The sequence below is a fragment of the Callorhinus ursinus genome, unplaced genomic scaffold (assembly GCF_003265705.2).
Source record: "Callorhinus ursinus isolate GAN/ISIS: 27379988/994484 unplaced genomic scaffold, GSC_fseal_2.0 scaffold9, whole genome shotgun sequence".
NCBI lineage: Eukaryota > Metazoa > Chordata > Mammalia > Carnivora > Otariidae > Callorhinus > Callorhinus ursinus.
Genome location: NW_027397071.1, coordinates 4,026,232 through 4,052,167, shown reverse-complemented (window position 1 = coordinate 4,052,167; position 25,936 = coordinate 4,026,232). Strand labels below are relative to the sequence as shown.

The window sequence follows — 25,936 nt, the reverse complement described above, 5'->3', positions numbered from 1 at the left end:
ATTAGCATTTTTAAAAAGGTTACAAAAAGGTCTTATTCAGGAGGTAAAACAAAATATTTTGGAGAGTTCCCAGTGTGGGGACATAGGAATAACAAACAAATGGATCAAGAAATGCCAATCTGACAAACAATTTAAACCTAAAAGGAAACTGCCAGATAGCTAACTTCTTTCAATAACCAAGCATATAAAAGTTGTTCTTTAGATAAAACTTAAACACAATTCATTAAATACTGCAGCTTTTTCATCCAGATGTTCTGGTATCCAGCAGATAAGGCCTCAAAAAAAAAAAAAAAAAGCTCGAGGGGCATTTCGAAGCCACTGTTCCTGTCAACATAATGTACCTGAAGAAACGTAATATCCATCAGATTTGACCTGACTGATTTCATTTCTGCAAGGCCATGAGTGACTAGGGTTAATCTGATAAACTGATCTCTGTTAAGGTGATTGTGACTAGCAATGCCTCATCACTTAGGCTTCCCAGATATCTTGTCCTGTTCATGATGTCTTAATGTTTAAATCCAAAGGAGTTTGTGAATTTCAGGTCCCTGGAAATTTCAAGTAACTGGATCTGGCTAAGGAGATACTTGGACTTGTAGGTGACACAACCCCTACCTCCAGCTCAAGGATTTCTCATGCATTAGTGGTGGGGACCCCAGAATGGGGACCTTGACGCTTTGGATTCTGTGGTCAGCTAAAAATTCATCCACACCCCCACCCCAAGATACCCACATAAAATTCCCAGAACCTGTGAATGTTATTCTAAATGGCAAAAGGTGTGCTTAAGTTATGGCTCTTGATTAAGTGAAGGGGCTTATCCTGGTCCAGCCACACGGGCCTTAAGTGCAATCACACGTAACCTTGTTAAGAGTGAGGCAGAGGGAGTTTTGAGAGACACAGGGAAGGTGATGTGAAGATGGAGCCGAGACAAGGAGCCAGAAGTCAAGGAACGTGGACAGCCACCAGAAACTGAAAAGACAAGGACTGGGTTCTCCCCTAGAGACCTGGGAAGGAGCGTGACCCGCCGACATCTTGATTTCAGACTTCTGGCCTTCAGGACTGTGAGAGGACACATTTCTATTAGCCCACCAAGTTTGTGGTAGTTACTAAAGGGTCTGCTACTCGGGTTCAGACTCTGGGTCTGGTGTTAACTCTGTGTCACCTTAGATGTAGTTTGTTCTGAACCTCTGTTTCTTCATATATAAAATGAGAGCAAATGTGTGAGGTATCTAGTACATCATGGTTGGCACCCATCGATATTACATGAATGCTGATTTTGTTGGAAAAAACCAACTCTGTCATTAAAACTTACATCAATATGTCCACAAAGACTCTGAGGTTCTCAGCTTATGGAGATGTTCTACAAGCACGTATGAAGAAAGCATGCGTGCTGGTGGGTGTGAGGGAATGGGCACAGGTGTGGGTGGTGGGCCAGTTAGAAGGGGGAGAGGTGACAGAATCAGTGGGGGAGAGATTGTGTCAGAGGTCAGTGAAGGGATCACAGGATTCTTGCATGATTATAAAGCAGATGGATGAAGGCCCTCAGAATTTAATGGGAAAATTCCCTGGTTTCTTCTTGAAGGGCTTAGCTTTTTATATCCACATCCATATTTTAAACCTCATAACTGAAATCTAAGTACACTCTTCATTTGTAGCTTGTCAGCTGAGGGAAAATTACAGAATGGGTCACAGCAGCGGGAAGATTATGGGTTGCATCTGATAAATGGCTATTTATATGTACTGAGCCGGCTCTGGGGTATTCTCAGGGTATAATTTCATAGCAGAGTTAACATCATCACATAAAATATGACAACAGGTTTTACACTGCCGATCTGAAATGAAATTGCAGCCTTCTATAATGAGCAAGTGAGGCCCAGAGGCAGAATGCATTGAGCTTCACCAAGACCTGTCACCTCCAGTCATAGGCCCTTTGAGTGGAGAGAGTATAAGTGGGCAGAGGTGACAGGACATTCCTGGTTTTCTCGTGGCACCCTGCAACCCACTCTGGGAGGAACGGTTTCCCACCTCTTCATCACCGAGACCATTCCCTTCATTCCATGGACACACTTCCTAAAGCGCTGGGTTTAAATCATAACCCCGTCTCTCCCATTGACTCACAGCATCATTCCAGGGACGATGCACCTTCACTTCTATTGATCTTCAATTGGCAAGGACACTGAACTCCCCATCACTGCACGCCCTCGGCCTGGTGCTTAATGATTTATGAAAAATCCAAATGCCCCAGAGGTGGTCCACACTTGAAGGGACTACTAGAGTAAATATTTTAAGTGGATCCTTTTGAAATGAAAATAATCACAGCAGTGTTCATCTCCTTGGTCAGGTGGGATTTTGCTTCCTCTAATTATGGGAGGGAGGGCCTGTTTGCATGTTGTTTGGGAAACACACCTGTACCTTCGAAGCTAATTTTTCTCGATGAATAAGTTGGTCTCACTTTAACTGAAAGCAAAACTTACTCTATCGAGTAGAGCCACCTGGATTTCCATGCAGTAAACTTCATTGCTTCAAAGAGTCTATTCTATTAGCCTGGAGTCTGGGCACATTGAGAGACAGAAATGTGTATCAGGGTATGACATTCAATAATAAAGTTATTACCCAGGTTTTTATATCCATTGTCTTATACTTTTATAGCTGGTCAGCGCCACCCATTTTTCCGCTTTGGGTCATCTCAGACATGCAGAACCTTTTTCTTATTTACAGAACACATGAATATAAATTCCCATTCCCACCATTCCCACCCCAAATAAAAGGCCAGCTGGAACTGCATGCAGGGAGGGCTAAGCAACCACAGGATTAGCTGAAACTCTGCCTCTATTGCTCTGGGCAAGATGGTGCTTGGACCCCAGCTGTTCCCAACACAGCATCTGCTCCATGGTTTCAAGTTACTTGTCAGCACCAACCATGAGTGAAAGAAATTCTTAAATTTTCCAATCAAACACCCTGTCTTTAAGTCCTAAGACCTATTTCTGACTCCTCTTAATATCACGAGTACACCCTTCTTTCCCCAAGTCCACAGGAGGCCTGCCGACACAGAAAAGTCCTAGAATAGATTCAATTGATGAGCATTCGAGGCAATTTGGGGATGATAATCAGACTCCTGGAAATCTCAAAAGTTACATTTTCACATTATGCAGCTGAATTCCCTCTCAAAAGATCAAATTGTCCTTTTATTATTAGAGATTATGGTATCTAGTATGAACTCCATAAAGTTTTCTTTAGTTTTAAGAAATCACAGAGTAGAATTCACATTTTGGTGCACAGTGTGTACATTTTTACACAGGCGTAGATTCTTATAACCAGCTTTACAACCAGGGTATAGAACAAGTGCAATATCCCAAAGAATTCCTTCCTCCTACCTCTTTTTAGTTAGACCTTCTTCCCATTCATAATCCCTGGAAATCACCCATCCATTCTCTGTTCCAACACTGTTTCTTTTCCAGAATGTCTTATAAATGGAATCCCAGAGTATGTTACCTTTTGATACTGAGACTTAGCATAATGCATTTGAATTCATAGTTCATTCATTTTTATTGCTGGGTAGTATCCCATTATGTGGATGGATTATAGTTTGTTCATCCTGTCACCCACTGAAACTATTTGGTTGTTTCTAGTTTTTTTGTGCTTATGAATAATGCTGCTATAAACATTTGTGTGCAGTTTTTTGGGTGAACCTAAGTTTCATTGCTCTAGGATAAATGCCTGGAAGGGGGATTGCTTGGTCATATGGTAAGTACATATTTAACTTGATAAGAACTTCCCAAACAATCTTCCAGAGCGACTGTACCACCTTATATTACCACCAGCAATGTATGAGAGTTCCTCCTGATTTGCATCCTCACTGACTCTTAGAATTGTCATTTAATCAGCACATCACTAATAAATTATATTGAAGCATCTTTTCAACCATGTTATTAATCTTATTAGTCTCAAGCAACTTATTTGCTATCCATATATCTTCTTTGGTGAAGTGTATGTCAATGTTTTGCCCATTTTTGAATATGGTCTGTTTCTGGTCATTGAATCTTGAGTTCTTTATGTATTCTGGATACAAATCCTTTTGTCTTACAGGTGATCACGAATATTTTCTTCTAGCTTATGACCTTTCTTTTCATAGGATGTTAACAATGTCCTTTGCAGAGTAAAGGCTTCTTTATTCTATGAAGACAACTTCGACCATGTTTTCTTTATGGACGATCCTTATTTCTGGTTTCTAAGAACTCTGTCTAACCTAAAGTCAAAGCTTTTTCCAGTTTTTCTTCCATGAGTTCAATTTAACTTTATATTTAGTTCTAATTTAGCTAATTTGTTTAAAATTAAAACTAATTTTATATTCGGTTCTGTGATCCATTTTGAGTTAAGCTTTGTCTATGTCATAAGGTAGAGTTCTTTTCCAGTCTGCTGTTGAGTCTTTTCAGTGAATTTTTCAATTCTAAAACTTCCATTTTGTTCCTTTTGATAGCTTTTGTTTTTACTGCAAACTTCTATCTTTCCACTCATATACAAAATATATACCTTCTTGAAGCATATTTATAATAACAGCGTTAGGGTCTTTGTCTAGCAATTCTAATATTTTAGCCTTCTCAGGGTTGGCTTATACTGACTGCCTTTCCCTTGAGAGTGATTTAGGTCTCCCTGGTCTTCTGTATATGGAGTGATTTGCGGTTGCCGCTTGGATATTTTGAATATTATGTCATGAAACTCTGAATCCTTTTTAAATCTAGAAAGTTTGGGCTTTTTTTTTTTTTTTTTAACCAGGCAGGCAACCTGTTTAGGTTCAGACTGCACAACCTGGTCTGCTTTCTATGGTCTGTGATTCCAATGTCGGTTTAGATTTGAAAGTATTTACAGTGCTCTTCTGATCTGCCCTGCCTGTATACCACTCAGCTGCGAGTCTGAAACCTGGGCCGTGGTCTACCCTATAGTTCCAAGTTCAAAGTCTGCATGGTGCTGATTCTAGGCGATTTTACACATGCTCAGCTCACGTGTGAGCCAGGAACTTCACATGCGGTGGTAAAGGAGCAATTTCTCCGGCTCCTTCCTCACGACTCCTCACACACTCTGTAACCTCTGGTTCCCAAGGTGTCCCAGTGTTCTGGTTGGAAAGCTGGGACTTTAGCTTGCCCATGGGGTCAGCTGTGTGTTAAGAAGGACCTTTGCCTCTTTGCTAGGACTCTGCTGGTATAGGGCAGGTAGGATCAACAGGACTCTGTCCCTTAGTGACCAGTTCGGTTACCAGGGGGGAGTGGGTGTGTGGAAGGGTAACCAGTTTTTGCTGGTGGTTGCCTGGAGAAGGGCTGGTAAAGTCAAAAGAGTTTGGTCCCACTGGGTCCTCCCTTTCCAGATGCCATGGCTTTCCCTGGGCCTTTTTTTTTTCCCCCCGGGTTTCAGGCTGTTTTAATATGTGGGTCAGGATATATAAGAGGCAAAAAGAGGAACCCCCCAAAAAACCCCAAAAACAAAAACCTCAGAAATCACTGCCAGGTCATCTTCTTGAGTCCAGTGATCCTTACCCACTGTGCCTGTTTTCATCCACCTGTCAGAGCCTTCTGATAGTTAAATTATGTGTGATTTTGTCTAGGGTTTTTAGCTATAGTTAATAGGAGAGATGAGGCTGAGTGTACTTATTTGATCTTGCTTGGAGCCAAAAAGGTGAATATAAATTTTTCTGAATGAATGGGGAAAAGGAAAAAATTATGTCTCATTTTAGGAACTGCCTGTTTTCTATTCCCAGATTCATGTATACCTAAAAACATCAGCCTTCTTGTCTCTTAAGAAGTAACAAAATTTCTTCATAATCAATCCAGGCTCCAGAGAGATTAACACTGGCTTTTCTTTAAATGATGACTGTCACAGTGCCAGCATTGCCACCGCCCTTCCCACGTGGCTGATGTGGACTGGAATGATGGGTACACACATGACATTCTCGCTTGGACTCAAACACTCTCTGGCAGTGTGCCTCCAGAAGAGTTCTGTGGTGACTAAGGGCTCCATCCATAAAACAAGCAACTAGGACTGGGGGGGGTCTCTAAGTTCTCCTCCAGCCTTCACTTTCTAACGCCCCAACCTTGGTAAGCCTGGTGTTACCACATCATCCTCCCTCCTGCCCAGGACACGCTCTGCTCATTTCCTCCTACAGACGATCCACCCCAAGAGCTGCGAGGTTTGCCCTGTGCTCCAGCTCTCTGCATCCACCATCTTGTGTCCACCATGTGATCCTTGATTCTCTCTTCTTTGAACTACAAGCTCTGGCCCTTCTGTGAGGAATCTTGACTTAATTTTCCTCAGGCTTAGTAATGACAGAAGGGGGTTTCGTTTAAGCAATCCTGTGCAATCACACCCACAACTCCTGGATCAAGACTGCCATGCGTTTGACTGCCAAAGACCATGCTCTTGAAGCTTCACACCTTGCAGAACACTTTGGTTGATTTCTCCTGACACACTTGTCAGAGAACATTCTGGAATCAACAGAGGCATCAGTAGGTTCCCGGGGGTTGTTAAGCCATTCCTTGGCCAGACATTATTCTTCTTATTGGCCTCCCACCCAGTGGTTCTCAACTGTGGGATTTTGACACATTGGTGTTCTGGAGCCGGTTATGGTTTTTCTGGCTGGTTACTTGTTACTATCCATATTTTAAAAACTCATGTTTAAGAAAAGGTTTCCTTTTTACAGTAATTGTCCCTTCTTTGTAGTTTTGTCTTCCACGGTTTGTTACCCATGGTCAACTATGGTGTTGAAGCAGATGATCCTCCTTCTGATATGTTGTCAGAAGGTCAATAGTAGCCTAACGTTATGTCACAATGCCTGCATCCTTCACCTCACTGCATCTCACATCATCCCAAGAAGAAGGATGAGTACAGTGCATGAAGATATTTTGAGAGAGATTGAGGAAAACCACATTCATATATACCTTTTATTACAGTATAATTGTTCTATCTTATTAGTTATTGTTAATTTCTTACTGTACCTAATTTATAACTTTTATCATAGAAATGTATGTATAGGAAAAGACATAGTACGTACAAGGTCTGGTACTCTGTGCTGTTTCAAGCATCCACTAAGGGTCTTTAACATATGCCTCACAGATAAGGGGGGATTACTGTATTTTTTAAACTGATAATTTATGATCATGTATGAACCCATATTGTCTACACCAGCCTGAAAGAGTATTTCACTGAATATTAGCCCCACAGGTTGGAAGTCAGATTTATTTGAAAATACGATGCCTCAATGATCACGTAAGTTTTAGAAATATTGGGCTAAGCAATGTTGACCTTTCCAGTAGGACTTGACCTTGTATATAGTTACTTTGTTTTATGACTCTCTAGAGGTGCTAGGGAGTATACAACTGCTTTGAAAATTTATTTGAACACAGTACTTTTTGAAAGCCGCACCTTGAAGGATTTGTGTGCAGAGAAACTCACTCTAGCAAATGGTGGTTGCCACTGTCCCTCCTTCACATTAGCAGGATACGGCAGGGAACCCTAACTCTAGAGTTAAGTTACTGAAGGTCATTGCTGCTTTTTCATGTAAGCTCTCCCTCTCTGGTCCCCCATCCAGAGATTCACACAAAAAGCTTTTGTGAAAGGCTTTTCATTACAGTCGAGACAAAGACCACGTTCTTAATATAACCTACAGCACGGCTTTGTCTTTCACCATTCTCCACACTCTGGCTCAACTTTTTTTGTTTTTTTGTTTTTAATTTTTTTTTTTTTTTTTTAGTTTTAAAAACTTAAACCCTTCTACTCCAGACCCTTTGCCCCCATATTTCCCCTTGCCTAAAACCACTTTTTACCCCTAAACTTGATTTGTTCAATCCCTAGTTATTCTTTAGATATCAGCTCCAACATTATTTCTAGAAAGGCACCTCTGAATGCCCTGCGTGCCCCTCCCCCCTTTTCACTTTCCCTCCTTAGATCGGGTTCTATTGTTACATGTTTTCATAGAATGGTGACCTTTTCCTTCAAAGTACATGTGTCAATTTTAATTATAGACTCATTTATGTGTTTGTTTAATGGCAGTCCTCTCCTCTACCCCTGCACTGGTCTGAAAGTTCCATGAAAACAGGGACCATGTTAATAGTCATCATTATCTATGCAATGTTTGCCAAATGTGAACAAATGGTATCTGTTGGTTCTTGAGTGATTAATTCAAAGTCAATAGAAGAACCTTGTAGACTTTAAAACAGTCCAGTAACTCCACTCAGAATGGCCACAGGTCTCACGATGAAGTGGACTGGAGCCCTGTGTCATGTACATGCTGTTGAAGATCTTGTGGATTTTCTTGTTGATCCAAAGAAATTTATTCTTCTGTCTCCTTCAAACACACTTTTGCTATGCCACAAGATCTTTTACTTGGCTTTGTTAATATTTAGTGGCAGCAAAGAGCATAGAGCAATTGATCCACATAGCAGCAATGGTTACCCAGGGGACCCTTCCTTCCAGGACTCTGAAATCAGAAAGTACACAGCTGAGGGGGCCCAGAAAACCCATGTGGGGACCTCAGCTAGTAATCTGGAAAAGTCACTTTTGGAAAATTCCTTAGAAGTCACTCTTCATTCTTTGGTCAGTTGGTCCCTAGAGTATGTCTCAGTTATTTATCAAAGACTGACCAGGTGCTTCTAGTGGTATGAACATTAAAAAGACATGGTCCCTTAGAGACATTAGACTGTTAGAAGAGGGACATGTACATAGACTGAACTGCCTTTCTGGCTCTTCCTGGGTATCCTGTTAAAGTATTTCAGCTGGACTTGCAAATCTTCCAGAATTATAATAACCCTTAGATAGCTCCAAATAGGTCACAGTCAATTGGATTGTTCACAAGTATTCTGCTTCTCCTTCCTGCAGGAATGTGGTAGGTTCACAATTCCTTGCCCACTTGAAACAGTCACCTGCTTCAGCCAATGAAATGTGTGACATATCTGAGAAGAAACTTAAGACCAGTGCACATCCTATTGTGTCTTTCCCTTGCCAAAGCAATTGACAGTTCTAATAGTGGAAGCTCTATCTACTTAGATCTTGCAATGAGGAGATACAGAACAGAACCTGAGCAGCAAAAACCACATGGGGCTCAATGGGCATTTCTTGGTGTTGGGTAAAGAAAGCCATTATAGAGTGTCCTAAGCGTTCTCCCCCTGGCCTCATGGATCTCTGTGCAAGGGCTCAGAGACACTCCATTCCGAAGCTTATGTATGGGATTGTTTGCCTTGTGCTACTTGGCCTTCTTTGCATGGAGAATACCACTTTTTTATTAAGACGCTAGTATTTGGGATTTCCAGTTACTATACCATAACCCAGCCCATTCTGACTTATATTATTTCCCAGGCTCTGTTTTAAGCAGCTTAGGTATAATGAGTCATTTAATTTTTATCACCACACACTACAGAGAAAGTTCTATTATCCCTATTCTAGAAGTGTGGAGATTAGGTGACAAATGGAGAATGTGGTAGAGCTGGGACTCAAACCTAGGGAGTTTGACTTCAGAGTTCATGATCTTAACCATTGTACCATACTGCCTCCTGATAACCCTGTGGCCTATTTCTTTTGCTCTCTCCCTGCTTCCTTAGACCTGACCCAGAGGCTAGGTCTATACTCCTAAAATTCTGAACTCCAGGCCCTCGTTTGTCTGAGAAGGAGATTACCAGCCAATCCTTGGAGAAAGCCCATGTACAGCAATTCTATTACCATTTAACTATTTTCTCTGCTCCGCTTTGAGCACCTGGACTTTGAACATACCGTCTAAGATATCCTCAACTGGGACATCCCAATTCCAGATTACCACGTTGGGGAGATCCTAACAAACCCGTAATTTAATCTGTGATATATAGGCAGTGTCTCGTCCATCAATAGCTCAGTCACTAACAATTAGAAATAAACACGTCAGAGCATAGGAGAGAAAAGAGGCAATATTTTTGGACTCAGAGTCATAGAATTAGATTAACAATAATTCCTTTCTCATGAAACACTCTCATTTTTGATCCATGCATGGCCTTCTTTGTTTCTATGCATGTTTTCATATATATATATTTACTGACTCATTTTTCTTAAAGTAAAATGCATGAGCCCTCTACTAACAGGGGAACAAAACTACTGGCAACAGCTTACGTCACAATAGCTTCTGTACTCCTCTTGCTCCCTGTCCTTCTGCGGCTCCACCTACTACCCTGGTTCCCGTGTATGTCATTCCCCTGCTGTTTTTAACATGAAGTTTTGTTTTGGTGTGTTTATTTTTGTATTTAACTATTCTTTATATTAAAGGATATTCTCCTGGATGCAGTCTTCTTGGTTTTATTTCCCCACTCAGTATTCTATTGCTAAGGCATCTGTGGTGACCATGAGAATGCGAGTGTACTTGACCAGGGGCCCTCTTCCGCGCTCTCTACTGTGAACATAGCATGCAGCACCAAGACCACGCCTCCCGCTGCTTCCTGGCACGTTGCTCCCGGCTGGTGACTGAGTGTGGTTGAGACACTGAGGCAGCCCCAGTCCTGGGAGACACAGGGCTCCTCTGACAGCTGACGCTTGCTCAAAGACACATAGGTGGCCTTGCCAAACCATCTGTAGACCTAGTACAGTCTACTTCCCTTCCATCCCGCCCTCCTTTTCTCTTCCTTCCCTTGGGGTCAGAGTCACATCTCAGGCTGTGGCTTTCCCAGCCTTCTTCCCATTTTCTCCCACAAGCATTTCTCCTAAGAAAATCTTTCCACAGTTAATCCTACCTTGGCATCTTTCCTCAGAGGACCTGGTCAAACACAACATTCACACTGTTGCATGGAACTGAAATTTATTGCTTCCACTGTTGTATAGTGTTCTATTATATGAATATGCCAAGAGAACAGATGAATACATTGTAGTATATTCAAATAATTGCATATTTTGGTTGTTTTCGGATTTCCAGATTCAATTATGAAGAATCCGCTATAAACATTCCTTATATGTTCAGTAATGTGTATATATGTCTAGAAATTTCTGAGTCATGGGGTAGGTGCCTGGCTAGCATTTAAGATAATGCCGAACTGCTCTCCAAAGAGTTTGTGCACATTTACACACCTACCAGTAAAGTAAAGAAGATCCTGTGGATTCCTAGCTTCTCCTATACTTAGTATGTCGGAATTCTTAATTTTTGCTACTTAAGTGGATATAAAATATCCTTGTGGGTATGATTGGCATTTCCCTCAAGCTGAACAACTTTCGGTGTTATTTCCTTTTCTGTAAACTGCCTGTTTGTGTCTTTGCCCTTTTGGGAAGCAGGGGTGGGTGTTTTCTGACTGAACTGAAGGAACTCTTTATGCACCCCTGATAGTTATCCTGATAATCCATTGCTGGTTACCTGTGTTGAAAATATCTCTTCCCAATTGAATCTGTAAGTTGTCTTTCACATTCTTTAAGGTGTCTGTTTGTGAGCAGAAATTCTTAATTTTAATAAAACTTACCAGTTTTTAAATTTCATAGTTAACATTTCTGTTTAAAACCTTCTCCGTATCCCAAGATTAGAAATATATTCCTTATATTTTCTCCTAAAAAGAAAAGAAAGGTATTGTTTTTCCATTTATTTTTATTTTTTTTTATTTTTAGAGATTTTATTTATTTGAGAGAGAGAGAATGAGAGAGAGAGAGCGCGAGAGAGAAGAGGGTCAGAGGGAGAAGCAGACTCCCTGCTGAGCAGGGAGCCCGATGCGGGACTCGATCCCGGGACTCCAGGATCATGACCCGAGCCGAAGGCAGTCGCTTAACCAACTAAGCCACCCAGGCGCCCCTGTTTTTTCCATTTAAGTCCTCAAATTATCAAGAATTATTTTTGTGTATGGTACAAACTTAGAACCAATTTCATTTCTTATCCCCTCCATATGGATATCCTTTCTCCCCCCTCCGGTTAACTTATTACATGGTCTTTTTTTCCCTGCTGACTTTCCATACCAGGTCTTTCAAATATCAAAATTCCATATATTCAGGGGTCTGGTTTTTTTTAGTATTATTTAAATTCAATTAACTAACATATAGTGTATTGTTAGTTTCAGAGGTAGAGTTCAGTGATTCATCAGTCTTATATAACACCCAGTGCTCATTATGTCCCGTGCCCTTAATGTCCATCACCCAGGTACCTCATCCCCACCCCCTTCCCCTCCAGCAACCCTCAGTTTGTTTCCTATGATTGAGAGTCTTTTATGGTTTGTCTCCCTCTCTGATTTCGTCTTGTTTTATTTGTCCCTCCCAGGGGTCTATTTCTGAGGTCTCTTTGTGTTGGACAGTTTGTCTCCACTAGAAACACAAAATCTTAGTGGTGCCTGGGTGACTCAGTCAGTTAAGTGTCTGCCTTCAGTTCAGGTCATGATCCTGGGGTCCTGCATCGGGCTCCCTGCTCTTGGGGAAACTGCTTCTCTCTCTCCCTCTGCCTCTCCCCCCCAGCTTGTGTACTCTCTCTCTCTCCCATTCACTCTCTCTCTCAAATAAATAAATAAAATCTTTAAAAAAAACACAGAATCTTAATACAGGTTCTTACAAACTTGATATCTCGTAGTCTAAGTCTCTCTTGCTTATTCTTTGAAACATCTTGGCTTGTCGTGATTCCTTTATTCTTCCAAAACTAAATTCTGTATTCTTTAAAAGTTATTTTTAAAATCAGTTTTTCAACCTCTATGAAATAATGTTGAAATTTTAATTAGAATTGCCTTGAATCTATTGGCTCATTTTGTGAGAAAAGACATCTCTGTTGCTGAGGATTCCAACCTAGGAGCATGTTCTATCTCTCCATTTTTTGAGGTCTTTCTTTTTTCTCATGGAAATGTTGCAGATATTTTGTTCAGTTTACTGCTTGGGTACCTGGTTTTGTGTGTGGTGTGGTCCTTGTTGTAAATGGTATCTTCTTTTCCATCGCACTTTCTAGTTTATGATTGTTATTGTCTATGAATGCAATTGGCTTATGTATTAGAAACAATATTCTGATGAAAATAATGATCATGGTAGCAACTATTATTCAGTATTTTTAGCTTTCATTTGCTGAGCACATATTCCGTGCTGGCCATGATGCTAAGTGCAAACATACATTTTCTCCTTTGTTCTCAACACAGCCCATGAGTTTGAAAATAATTAACAGATTAGAAAACCAAGGTGTAGAGAGATTGGAGCACCTAAAGTCACACATCTAGACAAGTGAGCAACTAGGGTTCAATCCTAAACTGTTCTGACTCTAAAGCATATACTCCTGTCACCAATTCACAGCAGTCCTTAGTTTTAAGGGGAAACAACAATAACAAAACTAACATCAACCACTCTATAATTTTTATGCATTTCCTGCTTTCTCAGTTAGGACTTCCATATATAGGTGGTATCTCAATGTTGTTAAGATTGACCATCCACAGAAGGTGCAGAAAACTGGTTTTCTAAGAGTATGGTCGCCAATGTCTTTAATAGAGGAGCCAATTCATTCTTTACTGGCAACAACATCCACCTACTGTATCTGTCCCTATTACAATCAAAATTCCATGATCTAAGGCTAAGGAGAGGGCTGTGACTCCCAGAATCTGGATTTCTTTGCAGAGAGAGAGAGAGAGAGAGAGATTGAGAGAGAGACTTGTTCTGCTTTGTTTATTTTTATGTGGCTTTCCTGGTCATGTGTTAATTGTGGTGCACTCCATTCAGCCCAGTCTGTGATGAACAGGGAAATGCTTTCAGTTATGAACCTGATCTGCCCTACACCCCAAAACCACCACAGCAGTAGATATACAAGATCATACAAGACTTAAATCCTCACATCATCATAAGCCAACGTATAGTAGATACATAATCATTCCTTAGATGTGCATAACAAAGCAATTTCACAGTGCCTTGGGAAGTAAGCTGGGTAGGTGACACTATGCCCGCTTTATAATGAAGAAAGTGAGACCCAGAGAAAGTGACTTGTCCAGGGTCACCATGCAGTTGAGAAATAGGAGCTCCAGCTCGCCCCATGGAGACTGACTTCCAGCCTGGTGTTCTCTCTACCTCTCTACAGGCGGTCCCCTTTAGGTTCTACTTCCCAAAGCTGCCAGGGAAAGGCAGTCCCTTTTCAGATGCTCAGCTCTAGAAGAGAGTTCATTTCCTACGAAGGCAGAGAAGCACTGAGCAGGCCAGATAGCCTTGAACACAGTGCAGATAATCCCTGGCTTTCACCTTCTCTTCCTCAGTTTAAATTCACATTCCTGCTAATGAGGTAGAATTCTGTGTGGCTCTTCTCCAAGCCACAGCTCTTTTCACTGTATGTTGAGAGGGGAGAATCCTATAGGAATGCTGGTAGGACCCTGTGACCCTGGGGACAAATCTGGAAGAGCACTTCTTGTCTTTGAGTGATCCTAAGTGCTTTGGATATGTGAGGGAAGGGCTCCCCTCTCTTCCATCATTCCATACCCCCATAGTGAGAACCAGACTTCCTTCTCCATAACCATGGCAGTGTAGAATCCGTTTCCCAGGTGGGCTGGGGTCCTAAACCAGGAACTCTAGCATGCTCTTGAAGCAGGATTTGGTAAATATGTGCATTTTATTCCAGTATTTTTCAATGTGTGTATTTTGTTTTATTGAATGATGAAATCATGATGTACGAGGTTTTATATCCTTTCTAATTAACATATTTGGGGCATCTTTGAGGTCTCCAAAGTTTTTTTAATTTTTATAATTTTTATTTATGTTTTATTTTATTCAAGTACAGTAGACACAATGTTACATTAGTTTCAGGTGTACAACGTACTGAGTGATTGGGCAGTTTTATACATTATGCTCTGCTTGCCACAAGTTAGCTACCATCTGTCACCATACAACACTATTACAATACCATTGACTATACTCTCCATCCTGTACCTTTTATCCTGGTGATTTATTCATTCCGTGGGTGGAAGCCTGTGCCTCCCACTTCCCTCCACCCATTTTGCCCATCCACCCCCTCCCCCCTGGCCCCTTTCCCTCTGGCAACTATCAATTTGTTCTCCGTATTTATGGGTCTGTTTCTGCTTTTTGTTTGTTTTGTTTCTTAGATCCCACATATAAGTAAGCATATAACATTTGCCTTTCTCTGTCTGACTTCTTTCATTTAGCATAATACCCTCTAGGTCCATCCATGTTGTTGCAAATGGCAAGATCTCTTTCTTTTTTCTGGCTGAATAATACTCCATTGTGTGTATACACCACATTTTCTTTATTCATTCATCTAGGGTTGATACTTGGGTTGCTTCCATATCTTGGCTATTGTAAATAATGCTGCAATAAACATTGGAGTGCACATATCTTTTCGACTTAGTGTTTTAGTTTTCTTTGCATAAATACCCAGTAGTGAAATCACTGTGTCATAGGGTATTTCTATTCTTAATTTTTGAGGAGACTCCATACTGTTTTCCACAGTGGCTGCACTGATTTATATTCCTACCTTCAGTACACAAGGGTTCCTTTTTTTCCACATCCTAGCCAACACTTGTTATTTCTTGCCTTTTTGATTCTAGCCGTTCTGCTAGGTGTAAGGTGATACCTCATTATGGCTTTGATTTGCATTTCCCTGATGATCAGTGATGTTGAAGGTCTTTTCGTGTGTCTACCGGCCATCTGTATTTCTTTGAGAAAATGTCTATTTAAATCTTCTGCCCATTTTTAATTGGATTTGTTTTTTGGGTGTTGAGTTGTATAAGTTCTTTATATATTTTGGATATTAACCCCTTATTGAATATGTCATTTGAGAATATCTTCTCCCATCCAGTAGGTTGCCTTTTCATTTTGTTGGTGGTTTCCTTTGCTGTGCAAAAGCTTGCCCTTTTTTTCTTTTTGGTGTAATCCCAATAGTTTAAAATTTTTTTAAAAACTGACTTTTAAAAGCCTGCAAAATATTCCATTATTTTGATATACAACAATTTATTCAGGCAATAACACATCCTTACTCATTTAGGTAGTTTTCCTTTTTTGTTAAACATCTTTGTGTATAAAATGTGTTTGCCCTTCTGATTGTTTAGGATAGATTCATACATGTAGAATTCTTAAGGGATAAGACCATTTTTAAGATTTTTGATATAAGACTGCCAAACTACTTTCCAGAAAGACTGCACTAATTTATACTCCCTCCACAGTGGGGGGAAAAATGCTGATCTTACCAGATTTTGAGTGTTGTCATTTTTCAAACACTTTGTTATTTCAATAGATTTAAAAATGGTATCTCAAGGTTATTTTATTTGTTTTGGTACTCTTGAGGTGAACTTTTGTTTTTCTAAGTCAATCATTTATATTGTCCTTTGCCTATTTTTTCTTTTTTTTTTTTTATTGTAACGGCAGTGCTTCTCTTTCCTTCTTTAGTTATTAAGGATATAAATCCTTTTTCTGAAATATTTGCAGCAAATGCTTTCTGCCAGACTGCTGTAAGGCTTTTAAAAATTGTAATGATTTTTTGATGTACTTAAGTTTGGTGTTTTCATTAAGGAATCTACTGTTTTGTTCTGACTCCCCCTTTTAGTTATCCGTACAGGAAATCCTTTCCCATCCAGAACTCTGACAAATATTCATCTCAATATTTTCATATTTTGGTTCCATTTAAAATTTTCTCCTATCCATCTGGATTTATTTTGATATATGGTATGTGAGGCAATAAATTTTCTCTGTTTGCAAATGGCCAGATTTTTCAACAGATTCGCATAGATTGAATCTTGATGTTAAATTGGACCCCAAAAGTCAGGGAAGGGGGAGCAATAGGAGGATTTGGTGCTGGAGGGATTCATACCTGGGGTGTTGAGAATGCTGATGGATTGCTGGGTAAGCACCAGGAAAGGAAAAGAGGAAAAACAAGGATTTGACAGCTATTGAGTGGATTCTAGATTGTTTCTCCTTTTCCCCTTCTCCACAAGTATGGGATGTCCTGTATTACAATGAACTGTCCTAGGTTCAAGAAGTCAAAAGTCAGGGCAGACCCCAAATTGTTTCCTGGTGTTAAGACCTCAGTCAACTACTGGAAAATGAGATTCTCTCAGAGCAAGTTGACAAGGATGCCAGGAGGAGTAGAGAAGTGTAATTCTCATGTAGATGGAGCTCAGCTGGAAGACTTGTCCACAGTCAAGCTGTTTTTGCTCCTTCCATGTTCTCCCATAAAACTCTGTGCATGTCTCTAGCATTACACTTACAAATCATATTATAATTTTTCTTCATGTGTTTTCTTCCCCCTTTTCCTACTTCTAGGTTGTTTTTTTTTTTTTGATATTTACTTATGGAGGTATAATAACAGTAAAGTGCCTAGATCTCAAATGTACCATTCAATGAGTTTAGATAAATGTAAAAACCCATTTAACTAACACCCCAAATAAGACATAAAACATTGCCATTACTCTACAAAATTTCTTTGTGCCCCTTTCTTGTCCTCACCCCCTCCATCCAGAGGCAACCACTATTCTGATTTCTATCCCCACAGACTGGTTTTGCATGTTTGGGGACTTCATTTTAACTTTTAAGTAATATTCCTCTGCATCTGGCTTCTTTCAGTCGGCTACACAATATTTCTGAGGTTCATTCATGTTGTTTCAAGTATCCATAATATGTTTCTTTTGCTACTGAGTAGATTCCAGCATCATTTGTTGAAGAGCCTGTCCCTGCCCCATTGATTTGCCTCGGCACCTCTGGCAAAGATCATTAGATAGTAATTGTGCGGTTTTTTTCTGCCCCATTGTTCTATTTGTCTGTCTTTACACCAATAACTTACTGTCTCAGAAACTGACAAGTTAATACATTTATATGGAAACATAAAAAAAAAATCGTCTTAAAAAAAATACCACAAAGTTTTACAGTGACACTTAAAATCAGGTTGTGTAAATCCTCCAACTATTTTATTTTTATCAACTCATCAATTTCTACAAAAACCTTCCTGGGAATTTGACTGGAATTGCATTTAATCTCTAGATCAGTTTTGGGAGAATCACCATCTTTACAATATTGGTTGTACTGCCCTGTAAGTATGGTATATCTCTCCCCATTTATTAGTCTGTCTTAATTTCTCTCAATAATATTTTATAGTTTTAAGTGTAGAAGCCTTACACGTCTTTTTAAAAAGTGATTTTGTATTTCATGATATTGATTCTATTGTAAATGCTATTTTAATTTCCTTTTCCAGTTGTTTATTGATAATACATAGAAATATAACTACATTTTCTATATTGACCTTGTATCCTTAAACCTTGCTGAATTATTAGGTTCAGTAGGATTTGGGGGTAGATTCTTTTGAATTTTCTATATGCAAAATCATGTCTTTGTAAATAAAGATAATTTTATCTTATTTAAACTTTGTCTTTCCCAGTCTTCATGACTTTTATTTCTTTTTCTGCCTAATGGAAAGAAGTCATATCCAGTGTTGACTAGTACCAGTGAGAGTAGACATCCTTACCTTGTTTCGGACCTTAGAGGGAAAGTGCTCCATGTTTTATCATCCACTGGTTTTGATAGATGCCTTTTATCAGATTGAGGAAGTTCTTTTCTATTCCTAATTTGCCTAGAGGTTTTATCATGAAATGACGCTGAAGTTTGTCAAATTCTTTTCCTGGATCTGCTGAGATGTTAATAGGATTTCTCTCCTTTATTTGTTTAATGGGATAGGTTTACAGTGTTTTCTCACTTTAATGGACTTTGCATTTATTTGCGATAAACCTCACTCGGCCATGATATGTTATCCTTTTTCTATATTGATGGGTTTGATTTGCTAATGTTTTGCTGAGGATTTTTGCATCTCTGTTCATGAGGAATATTGGTTTGTAATTTTCTGGTAGTGCATTGTCAGATTTTGGTATTGGGAATATGACAGCTTCATAGAAAGGGTCAAGAGGTAGCCCCACCTCCTTTGTTTCTGTAAGAGATTAAGATTGGTATTATTTCTTTTTTAAGTGTTTGATAGAATTCACCATTGGCAGTATCTAAGCCAGAAGCATTCTTTGTGGGGAAAAATGTTTAATGGTGAATTCAATTTCTTTAACAGATTTCAGGTCATTTATTTTTTCTTGTGTCTGCTTTGAAAGCATACATTTCAAGTGATTATTCATTTCATTCACATTGTCCAACTTGTTTGCATAAAGTTGTTCATAATATCCTTTTATTACTCTTTTAAGATCTGTAGGATTTGAGGGAGTATCTTTCCTTTGATTCTTCATATTGGTCATTTGCATTTTCTCTTTATTTTCTTCCTTGTTCAGTTTAAGTAGGGATTTATCAATATTATTGATCTTTTCAAAAAATCCTTTTTTTTTCTTTGGCTGTTTATTTTCTCCATCGTTTGTTTTCTATTTCATGGATTTTCACTCTTTATTATTTCCTTTCTTCTATTTACTTTGTTTACTTTATTAGCTTCTTAAGGTAGAAGCTTAGATCACTGATCTTAGACCTTTTTTATTTTCTTTTTTAAAGGAGCTAGAAGTTTATTGAATACACTGCAAGGGGGTGGCGGGCAGGACAGCAGAGGAGAGGCCATCTGCCAGACCTTTCCTATTTTCTAATAGAAGCACTTAAAACTCTGAATTTTATGCTTGGCATCACCTTAGTTGCATCCCAGAAATTTAAATATTATGTGCTTTTACTCGCTTTCAGTTAAAAATATTATCTAATTTTCCTTGAGATTTTTTTTCTTTAGAAGAGTATTGTTTAATACCTAACTATTCTGACATTTTTGAGATCACTTTTTGTTACTGGTTTAAAAGTCAATTCCAGTGTGGCCAGAAAATATACTCTGTATGATTTTTATGTTATCCAAATTTTTCTTGGTGTTCCTACGGGAATGAGGATGTGCTGCAATCTTTTACGTGCTAACCCGAAACAGAATTCTCTCCCTGCTTAACTTAGTTTCTCGAAGGCAGGAATTACACCCCGGTGGTTTTACATGGTAGTGCTTGCCACATAACAGAAATTCAATAAATATAAGAATTAACTTATTAACGTTGAAGATGGGAGGGTGGGGTTATGACTGAAACATGGATTTAATGTCAAGTAACTCACAGTATAACACATAAACACATGGCTCCATACTGTTTTTAAAAGAACTGTAGGAAGATGGAAGGATGGGTATGAACTCTCAAAATCTAAATATGGTTGAAATTGATCTCAAGATATAATAATACAGTAATTATCATTTTCATTGTACTTTACAGTTCATAGTTTAGATACGTTTTCTCATAGAGAGGAAGGCATAATCTAGAATGATCCATGTGGTTTCTAGAGAACTCACTATTGAGCTCAGAAATTTAGTGCACATAAAAGAAGAGAGTGGTACATAACCAAGAGAAAATATAATAGAATTACAAGATGCTGTTAATGCCCCTCCACACTTTCTCTCTCTCCAAAATAAATCTTTTAAAAAAATAGAATCTGTTAAGGAAATGGATACTAGCAAGAAATGTAAAGTATGGAAGGCCTGTGCTAATGAGGCTGATAATAACAGCCATCATTTACTGAGCATTTACTTTGTAATAGGCATGATGCTGAACGGCGGATGCTTCCAACAACCCTATCTTATGATACCCACCTTACAGATGAGGAGACTGAGACAGGAAACTGACTTGCCCAAGGTCATATGGTGAAAACATGAAGTAGCCAGGATTTGATCCCAAACACTTAATGAGATTTGTGAAAAAGTTCTGAGGGCTGCTATTCCTTACTCCCTGGGACTTGTCATAAATGGGGACCTTGGCTGTCCGGGTAGGGGATAGGATTTTGCACACAGACTTGGTCTGTATTTCCAGAAGTAGAGTCAGCATGGGATTTTCAGCATAAAGGGGGTCTTGTCAAAAGCCAGGGTGACAGATGAATGGATAAAGAAGATGTGGTATATATACACAATGGAATATTATGCAGCCATCAAAAGGAATGAGATCTTGCCATTTGCAACGACGTGGATGGAACTGGAGAGGGTTATGCTGAGTGAAATAAGTCAATCAGAGAAAGACATGTGTCACATGACCTCACTGATATGAGGAATTCTTAATCTCAGGAAACAAACTGAGTGTTACTGGAGTGGTGGGGGGTGGGAGGGATGGGGTGGCTGGGTGATAGACATTGGGGAGGGTATGTGCTATGGTGAGCACTGTGAATTGTACAAGACTGGTGAATCATGGATCTGTACTTCTGAAACAAATAACGCAACATATTTTAAGAAAAAAGAAAAAGAAGAAGATAACAGGAGAGGAAGAAAAGGGGAGTATGTCAGAGGGGGAGACGAACCATGAGAGATGATGGACTCTGAAAAACAAACTGAGGGTTCTAGAGGGGAGGGGGGTAGGGGGATGGGTTAGTCTGGTGATGGGTATTGAGGAGGGCACGTTCTGCATGGAGCACTGGGTGTTATGAACAAACAATGAATCATGGAACACTGCACCAAAAACTAATGATGTAATATATGGTGATTAACATAACAATAAAAAAATTAAAAAAAAAAAGCCAGGGTGTGGGGGCAGGGTGGGGGGAGGAGGGTGAAGCCAGCCCATGAAGGGCAAGTAGAAAATTAAAGTTTGAGAGACACACAGCACAGGCTGAGAGGGGTTAGGCAAAGGACTGGTGACAGGAGTAGAACCAAAGAGAGACAAGAACAAGGCAGAAACCAGAAGGTAAGAGTGTACTACCCCTGTTCAACCCCACATGGGCCAGGCACTGTACATGGTACTTATAAGGCAATTATGTCATGTGATCCTCACAGTCACTCTGTGGGGTAATTGCCAGTGTTCCTCCCTTACAGACTGGCCCTCGGCCCCATATATAGTGTGTGTTGGCATTTGATGGACTTAGAATTCCACGATCTTAAACACTTTCTCTGCAGTGGTAATGGGAGTTTTGGACCAGAGTCCGCAGGTGGGAGATGGAAGCAGCGGACAGTCAGGAAGCCAGGCACTGGGACAGACACCCCTTAGTAAGCTACTGCCATGGCAAGCTGGCTTGTGGTGAGCCATCTAGCTTTTTGTTGATACTGCTCCCAGGACTGCTAAGAGACACCCAGACTCTTCAAACAAAGAAAAGTTTTTAGTTAATATTTGGTAAAGGACAAAACCATGTCCACTGCTTGATCAATATTGTTATTGGCACAGTATGGGGACAGATGATGAAACAGACCGGTTCAGCATTTATATTCTTTCCATGTTCCCTATCCGGGAAAGTAACTTCAAGTTAGAAGAGGTAAGGTTCCCACAGATGCTGGTGACGAAAAATGGAAGCCCAGGTAAGAAGGAAGGTTCTAAAAGCCCCCTTGGAGTCCCAGGGCCTGGCCAGATAAGTTAAACTCTAGGAGGTTCACTGTCTGCTTTGAAGGGCTGAGGCTTTAAGGAAAGGTGCTAGAAACCCAGCCATAGGAAAATTGTGATTTATTTTATTTTATTTTTTATTTTTAGGGAGAGAGAGAGAGAGAGGGCACGAGAGCATGAGCGAGGGGCGGGGGGGAGAGGGAGAGGGAGAGAGAGAATCTTAAGCAGGTTCCATACCCAGCACAGAACCCTGACGTGGGGCTCGATCTCACAACCCTGAGATCATGACCTAGCCAAAATCAAGAGTTGGACACTTAACCAACTGAGTCACCCAGGCGCCCCTGTGATCTTTAAAAAAAAAAAAAAAAAAAAAAAAAGGCAGGCATGTTAGACGATCTTTGGTCAGGTGAACTGGACATGGTCTTCAGGTGAGAGGCAAGGAGTCAGTGCATTTTCCCAGACTTAGCACATTTCTGAGAGTTGCTAGACTGGTTTTTGGGTATTGTACAAACAGAATGCATTTAGGTTGCAGCAGTAGGTTTGGCAGGTAAAGTCCCTGTCCTTGAAGACAAGATGCACCTCTGGGCAGGAGCTGAAGGTAGCCCGGTCAGGTAGATGAGTAACTGATTGAATATAGAGTACTAATTAATTGATGACGATCTGGAGAAAGGATCTTTCCCACCACAGGTTTCTGGCCTCCGTCTTGCCTTGTTAACTATTTTTATTAATGACTTGGATGAAGACATTGATGGCCTGGTGATAAAATTTGTGGGTGACACAAAGCTGGAAGAGCTAGCTAATACATTGGATGACAGAATTGGGATGGAAAAAAGACTTGACAGACTGAAACAATGGACCAGATCTAATAAGATTATGTTTAATGGGGATAAATGTAAAGTCCTGCACTTGGTTAAAATAAACAAGCAAATAAGATGGAATAAATAGCAGATGTGCTTTGATGGTAACCTATGGGAACATGATAGAAATGTTTCAGTTGGTTATTGGCTCAAAATGAATGACTAGTGCACCGTAAACTTAGATTGTAATGGGAGCGCAGGTCAAATATAAGGGAGGTAGTAACCTTTCTTCCTCCAAAATGATGGCTCACCTTTGCAGTGTTTGCCATCTGGTAAACGTCTCTCTATGGATTCCCTCGTCTAGTCTCACCTTTCAGGGGCTACTATTATCCCATTTTACAGATAAGGAAACTGAAACTCAGGGAGATTAAGCAACTTGTCCAAAGTCACATTCAAGAGCCAGGCTGTGAACACGGTGTTCTGACTCCACTTGTACTAAAACCACTGCCCCAGGCTATCTTTGGGCCCTTTAGTTTGTCCCTAGAGAACTGTGCTAGGTTTTGGTGTATCAGCTCACCTTATAAAGCTGACATCTCTAAGCAGACAGAGTTGAGGACTTGAAATCATAGCTATATAGAATGAGAAAGGATTGGGGCTGAGCTATCGTGGGAGGCATGCAGGGGAGAAGGTGGGTATTAGTATCCCTGTCCTCGTAAGTGTAACAGGCTTAGATTGTTCCTTCCTGGGGTCCTGAAAGGCAGAGCCATGGCCAAGTGGGTGAAAATACAGAAGCATATTTAGATCCAGGCAAGCATGAACTTTCTAATAATTTGAGCACTCTGACAATGGACTGGCCCCATCTCACAGGGGAATGTCATTCGGTGGCATCCGGCATCGTCCAACTTGTTAGGAACGAACACTGGATCAGGTGATCTTTGAGTTCTCCTCCTATTGAGGGCTTCTGTGCTTCTAGAGAGGTCCTAACATCTGGATGAGAGAGTCCAGGCATTTTTGGGCCCAGGGGAATGTCCCGGGGTTTTCAATTTATTGCATTTCAACAATGAACACTGATAACTTGTTCCCCTCCAGGGAGTTGCTTTATTTTTTTTTTTTTGATGTTTATTCTTTGGGGATTTTTTGAAATATGTACTACGCTTTATTCATATAACAAAAGCTACCAGGCCACTGCCTCGGAGCCCCCATGGAAGGATTTAAGAACAAATAAAGAAACAAACGTATAACGTGTTCTCTACTTCATTGTGCCTATTTGTGCCTTCTCATTTACTGTCAAATTATCAGATAGCACTTTTTGATACTGTCAGGATTTTATACAGACCTAACAGCCTCCCCCTCCATCTCTACTATCCCACAGTTGGCCATTCTAAATTCTATCTATTCTGCAGTGATCTAGTGAAAGAACTATCACATTAATAGTTAGAATTACAAATCGGAAATGAGTAAATAGGTTCGGAGCAAGGAACTGAAGGACCTGTTCAGTTAGTAAACTGCCCGGTATGCTCTCTCTATAATACAGGGACTTTGGCCCATCGATTTGATTAGAGCCTTCCTTTTCCCCCGCTTCCAAAAACCTATAGAGTATTTTGTATCTATGTTCTGGGAAAATTAGGATGTATGGACTCGTGGCCCCATATATAAAATGTTTTTAAAGTGAGGCCTCCCATTTCAAGAGAAGACACAGTGGCCCAGCAGTGAGACCACCACCCCACCCTGCACCAGCCAGGTAATCCATCCTAGCAGCTTGTCTGGCTCCTGGGTGGTGGGGAGAGCAGCCGCCGCCCAGTGTAAGAGACCCCCGTCCAGCACTGTAGGCAAATCTGCTTGGGCCTATATTCCACAGTCTCACGCTGCAGTTGTGTGTTCCTAGGGAGCCCACACCATCTTAATCATGCCTGCCAGGGAAGAAATTCTCCTTTCTCTTTTTTTCCCCAAGTCGTATTTCCCTGGTATCGTTTAAACATATTAAATCACTCTTAGTACGCAGAGTGGGCATCATGTTAACATAAGATCTAATCAGAGCGAGTCTGCTGGTCTCCAAAGGCTTTATTCTTTTTGTCTCTTTTCCTCTGTTTTCTTGTTAGACTGAAGAGCCTTTTCTGACATCCTCATTTGTTCTGCTGTGTAATAGCATGGGATCTTTCAGAGCTGTCGACATCTGCTCCACTCTGGAGAGCTGCAGAACCGAGCCAGCAAAGCAATAATAATTATGCCCGAATGGACTGCAAAGGATGTAAGAGATAAGAAGGAAGACAAGAAAAAAAATACATTGAATGCAGTGGTGTTCCAACCTGGCACATGTGTGTGTGTGTTCGCGCGCATGCACGTGTGCATATGTGTGCATGTAAATGTACATGCGCTGAGGCCATACACCTACACATGCACTGTGGACACAAATCATTTTCCTGAGAGCAGTGAACTGGGAATCAATCCAGCTCAGAGTTCCCCAAATTCCCAATCCTTGCTCCTTCCCCAAGAAGGCCACATGCAATGTGGGTGCTGCTTCCTACATGGCAATGGTGGTTTATAGGACACTGGAGAGAGGGGCCTTTTTCCTTCTGCCGCCACCTTTAGACACAGCTGTGTCTTCTTCCCTGGACACCACTCTGGGGATAAATTAGACTTGTTGGGAAGATGCTATAAGTGTTCCTGATTGTCAAGACACTAGGTATTAAACAGCTGGCCTGCTGGCCTTAGACTAATATTAAAAAGAGCAATTGGCATCTATTGAATACTTAGTATTTGCTGGGCACTGGGGGAGCCCTTCATGTGCAGGAACATTCTTCCTTAAAGAACTCTACAAGGCTGGGGCGCCTGGGTGACTCAGTCGGTTAAGCGTCCAACTCTTGATTTTGGCTCAGGTCATGATCTCAGGGTCGTGGGATCGAGCTCTGCGTGGAGCCCCACCTCGATTCC

At 40.5% G+C, this 25,936-nt stretch overlaps 1 long non-coding RNA gene across 1 annotated transcript in view; it reads left to right on the top strand.

The window, feature by feature from the left end:
- LOC112824671 (uncharacterized) overlaps positions 1-25,491 on the top strand; it is an 80,651-nt gene extending 55,160 nt beyond the window's left edge. The window contains exon 3 of the long non-coding RNA XR_012379220.1: positions 25,105-25,491. This is a non-coding gene — a long non-coding RNA (uncharacterized lncRNA). The remainder of the gene's footprint in view (positions 1-25,104) is intronic.
- Positions 25,492-25,936: the final 445 nt, after the last annotated feature.